At 41.8% G+C, this 5,586-nt stretch overlaps 1 long non-coding RNA gene across 1 annotated transcript; it reads right to left on the bottom strand.

Moving 5' to 3' along the window:
• Positions 1-1,525: 1,525 nt before the first annotated feature.
• LOC117829183 lies at positions 1,526-4,965 on the bottom strand. The gene is made up of 2 exons (XR_004634566.1): positions 4,691-4,965; positions 1,526-2,540 (listed from the first exon to the last, which is right to left on the bottom strand). It is a non-coding gene; the product is annotated as an uncharacterized LOC117829183 (long non-coding RNA).
• Between the last annotated feature and the right edge of the window lie 621 nt (positions 4,966-5,586).

Here is a 5,586-nt window from a genome sequence, read left to right as displayed (position 1 = left end):
AATAGTGCTAAATCAAAGAGCTAGGAGACCCAGGCTGGTCAGTCACACAGTATTCGGCTGTTTTTATTTTATTATTGACTAAGGTCTCATAAAAATATGTATTTTGTTGTGCATCTGTCCAAGTTGACACCCAGTGTTACAGAGAACCAGATAGCCACAGTATTTGGTTGATTAACTGTCAGTCATGCCAACCGAGCGACCAGCTCACCAGTATTCATGACAGAGCGCTTATGGTCTAATAAAGGCTGGGCTATAGGAAATTCTGTTATCTGTAAGCTGTAAAATCTTTGAACATGACACTTTACTCTGCTCCTACAGATTTAGAAACATCACTGAATATGGAGGAGGGGGAGAGGGAGAAGGCCAGAAATTGGATTAGCCAGTTGGATGTGATGATAAGCCAGTGAGGACGGCCGGTGCAGCGCCTCGGTGGCCTTTCTGATAACAAAGCTAATCCATCCATCTTAGCCTCCTGGCCTCTGTTTGATTCCCCTCATCAAACATCCCTCCGCCCTATTGTTAGCCATGTTTGCTGCCTGTCCTGCTGCGGCGCTTTGGCCATAACTCTTCACTCAGCAACGTGGTGAGCGGGTCAACTATTAATTTAGGTGAAGTGCCACTGTGTCTGTACCTGCTGTTCAGCTCAGCACGGCGAGCCGGGGCTGTGCAGCTGAATGAAAGAGACATGCTGCCTGTCATCTTTCACCTGCCTGCCACCCGCGCTCCTCTGGGCCTTCTTCACATGCACTTGTCTTCCAAAAGTGCCCACCGTGACCGGCAAGACAAATTGCGATATTACGGGAAAACTATCAGCAGGACATTTACTGTGGCCAGGAGTTAAGCTGGAATCATAAGTCAATCCTTACAGACAGCCAGGCGTCGTGGATGGGAGGCAGACAGAGAGGGAGGAAGAAGGAAGTGGCAGGGCGGGAAATGAAAAGATGAGGGCTGCGTGTGACACCAGAGGGTGTTCTACAAAGAAAGATTAAGCAGTCAGACTCATTTCAGTGAGTTCTTCTTGGTAAAGGTCTGCTCTTATCTTAACCCTTATCCTAGCATCATATTTAAAATACTCACACAAGGGCAGAGGTTAGACATCTTCATTGGTTCCTCTTGTCTGAATGTGTGTGAACCGGTTGTGTGAGTGGAGAGGGTCTTTGGGTTTTAAAGTGCTAAAAAAGGAGGATGGTACAGATCAGTTATTTTGGAGCCTTTCTAAAATGTGGATAGTGGACAGAACTTTATACCATACCAAACTGAACTCAACTGGACTGCTTAATGGAAACGCAGCTTTTGATTATCACTTTAGTAAAGTGAATAACTTTAATTGTAGTCTGGAGTACCCAGTAACAGCAACATACATGCTTCGCTTTATCATTACTGAGGATTTATTCATATTAGACTGTGCCATTCATCCATGTAGGGAGTTTACTCCTCATGACTGAGGCCAGCCGTCACTCACCACTATGACGCCAGGGGGATGAAAGATGGAGAGACATGGTGAACAAAGCTGCACAAACAAAGGTAACCAAGAACTAAGGTGGATTTATTCGGAAGCGTATTGCATTTACATCGGAATAAAAAAGTTGTCTCTGTTTTTCTGAATTAACGACATACCTCTACAGTAAAATCCCAACAGTACCTCAAGGCCACACAATTGGAAGGAGCCTAAACATGCCCCCTTCGTTCAGTTTAATCTTCTTTTTTTTACTTTGGGTTCAAGACATTGGGAGATTCTAGTGTCTATAAGTAACATAGATGATATTGTCAACATTGCGCAGGCACCTGAGGACTTGTTGTTTCAACGTTAGGTCCATTCTGATCTGCTTGACGTTGCAGCATTTCTCCAGGATCAGCTAAGCAGATATGGCATGCTTCATTGATATAAAACGATGCATCTAAAATGCTCACAAAGTGCAACTGAGGCACCGGTTATTTTGTTAATTCATAAACAGAACAGAGTTTTTTTTCTCGTGTGAATAGGATACTCTTCCGTAGACATATGATGCTTTTCCTAAGAATATACTTAACAAAGCAGCTGAAACATTAAAGTGTGAAACAGCCAAGAAATATAATGCCACACAGTGTAATGTCCATAGATGTTGTATGTTACATTGGTGTTACACAATTGAAAAATAAAGTTATAAAAAATGTCCAAAAATGGCGACCCTGAAAGGATCAGCATACAATCAGTGGTAGACAGTACGAATAATATTTACTTGAGTACTGTACTTTGGTGCATTTTTTGGGTATCTGCACTTTATTTTGGGGGGTAAGTTATTTCTTCTACTCTGCTACACCTGAAAGACAAATAATGTCCTTTTGACTCCACTGCATTTCTATGAATGTTCTTGTAACTCACTACTATTGCTCTGAATTCAGCTGAGGATTTTTCTTTTCTGTTCTTGTAGCTCTGTGTCTCCATGGTGGCAGCAGAAGCAACGTAACAAGTCACTCATATCAGGCAGTTTGTAACAATGTCTACAGCAGGGAAGGATAATGGTTCTCCATGTGATCACCCAAGGCCAGGGTTGATGCTTCTGGAACGAAGAAAAAACAAAGTTAGTGTTTTCTCACTGGTTGACATTTCCCCTGATCATAAGGTACTTTCAGTTGTTCCTGTTATTATTCCTATTATTTTGGAGCTGCAAGGTAGAAGTAACTGGTGGGCGTGGCTGGTCAATCAGCCTGACTGGGAGTGCATGAGCCCAATGCTCGCAGTTAGTATAAAAGCTGCCACCTTGATTATTTTAGAACTCTTTTAAGTTTTTCCAGTGTCTCTCCACATTAGTTTCCATGGCTTTTTGAGCCGGTCATGACAGTAGCATGTGAGTTAAGAAAATGTAAATATTCATGTATTCTTGACTGCACTCATGCGTTATCGATTGTCACCCTCATGTGCAGCCTGCAGGACACAAGAGAAGAGGGGAAACTTAATTCTTGCAGTGGGATATGGAAGCTGTACTCTGCATTAATGACCTTTTAATGAGCCCATACTGCAGGGTGCATTATTTCATACTTTTAAAAGAATTATTAAGGTGTGCTTAGCAAAAGTTTTGCAAATATCCTTATTTTGTAGTTTAACACAGTGCTTACTCGCTGCACTGAGCTGCTCATATACATTTCTGGAGAAATGCAGCATAAATAAAGTTGTAGAGTGGGGAATATATATTTCATTAAAGCAAATTTAGACTGATTAGACATACTGATGTGATCAGTATTCCACTGCCAGACCTCATCCCCCTGACTTTTTCCTAATCATGCTGCAGTGCTGCTGCCTCGTTTTGGTCATTAGATATTTGTAATCATCAGACTGCATGTGGTTCTAAAGGACAAAATGTGTTCTTTTGAAGTGTGACTAACGTGTCCCTCCACTCGACCCATGTTAACATAGCATGTACAGCATCAGACAACCCTGTCATGGCTTCATTAATCCTAACTGGAAGAGCCCCTGCTTTGGTTCACTTTCCTAAAACTAAGTCGAGGACCAAGTCATGCTTAATGAAGTGAGACTTTCATCAATAGAAGTCCAGCATTCACAGAAGCCTCCTCTGTGAAATACCCCCCAGGTAGCTGCTCCTGACAGCTGCTCCCTTGTTTGAACATCAATTTCATTTTCAGAGCTCCTTTGCCCCTGCCTCACCAAATCCCACAACAATTACGACACAGATAAAGTGTTCAGAGGGGGGGATGCTGCTAATGAAATGTAGCCTTTAGGGTCACCCGTGTACACTTATGTGTCAATGTGGTGGAATTGCTTCGGGCTAATAGTGTGTCATGGGCTTACCGTCGACAGCCTCATGCCTTGGAATTAACAGTCATGTGAAAAATCATTTAGCAGGGTTGGTTTGCTCTAGTTTTTGTTGTGATAAACACTCTTCATCCCTCAAAGGGGAGACCTTCTGTCACCTCTGATAGTTATCAGAGTTTATTAAATATCTCAAGGGCACACACACTCACATACCTATACATGTACATGTATGGCTACACCTGGGAGCAGTCCTTTTTAATATACTTTGATTTCATAATTAATTCACAGCTAGCATGAAGGTGTCCTGTCTCTCCTCTGAGATAGTGTTGTTGTTTTTTCTCCTTTTAATAAACGCACGACCGAAAATTAGAGATGGCATTATGTATGTCATCTTAACCTGGATTTCAGATTGTTGGAAATAAAAGTGATGGTTTAACATGTTGTTTGTGGGTAGCTCAGAGGACAGCCAAACATGTACAAACATGTACTTAGTGGATTGTATGAATTCAACATTAGCCAATCAGGATGCAAGCTGACTGAAGAGGGCTGTACAACAAATACAAACATGGTGAAAATAGTAAATGCAAAGTTAAAGTCAGATAGACATCAGAAATGGAGGACCTTGTTGGACTTACTGATTTGTGGCAACAACACAAAGGGTTATTCAACATGTCCTACAAAACATACTATAATCAAACTGACAAGGAGAGGAGCTGAACCGCTATTTGCGACGCAATGGATGTACCAGATAGCTAAGCAGCTAGCAATGTTTAGCTTGACAACAAACCCGTCAACTGCCATGATTGTTAACACTAGAGTCTTGTTTGACCACAAGAGATTTTGTGAGATTTCCAGTTTTGAGGGTGTGGATTGGTTGTTAGTGAATTGAATCTGTTAGTGTGTGGTTCTCATTTGAGAGAGTAGGCTGGGTCAGCTCACCTGCACGCCGGTCTTGACGGCGTAGCGGTGGATGGGGAGCCCAAGCTTCGTCGGTGAGTTCAAGTTTTCTTTTTTTTGGTTGCATTAAGTTTTAAAAGCTGTACTGGTTCTCCAAAGTTTGTGGGCTCTCTCTGTGGTTGGGTCTTTCGTGGTTACATCTGTCTGCGTCCTCATCACATCCCAGCTGTGGCTGATCACATCGATCACTTCAAATCATTTAAAGTTGACCAAGCACCATCTTGGGCACACCTCAGGAAAAGGGGTGCATTTTAAAGTGTCGGACAAACCAGTGACAAGACTGAACCTAATCCCTATTTCCCACTTGAGAACCAGTCAAAGTAAACAATAAAGAAAGGAAAAGAAGAGGAGGTTTAATGTACGTATTACTCCCAACAGTACTTTGATAACATCATCGCACTCTAAGAACATAACTGTTCAATCAGTGATTATTGTCTTCATGTGTGGAATCTGTCATATTGTCAACATCTGTTAGCACCTTGCGTTGTCAGTTTGATCTTGATGTGTTTTACTGGACATGTTGTATGCATATTTGGTTTGTTGCCATAAATCAGCAAGTTGGTCCTTCCTTTCCGATGTCAATCGAACTTTATGCTTCATATTTACTAATGTCGCCCTGGCTGCATTTGTTTTGCTACCTTCTTCTGTCAGTTTCCTACCAAATAGCAATTCTACATGAAAATCCACAGAGTGCATGTTCGGCTCTTGGATTGGAACTTGGATTGTAAATCAAACTCCATTTGTTTAATTCTAACAACTTAAATCTGTACGACCAATCAGGGGACGTGAAATCAGTCCTTAAATCCTTAATCATTAGAACCATTAAACAAGTGATGAGGAACTATTGTCTCGTCCTAAAATTAGGACCCAGCTCTATT

Source organism: Notolabrus celidotus, chromosome 17, assembly GCF_009762535.1.
Source record: "Notolabrus celidotus isolate fNotCel1 chromosome 17, fNotCel1.pri, whole genome shotgun sequence".
NCBI classification, from domain to species: Eukaryota; Metazoa; Chordata; class Actinopteri; order Labriformes; family Labridae; genus Notolabrus; species Notolabrus celidotus.
The sequence above is the reverse complement of the archived record's forward strand: the minus strand, read 5'-3'. Positions and strand labels throughout refer to the sequence as shown.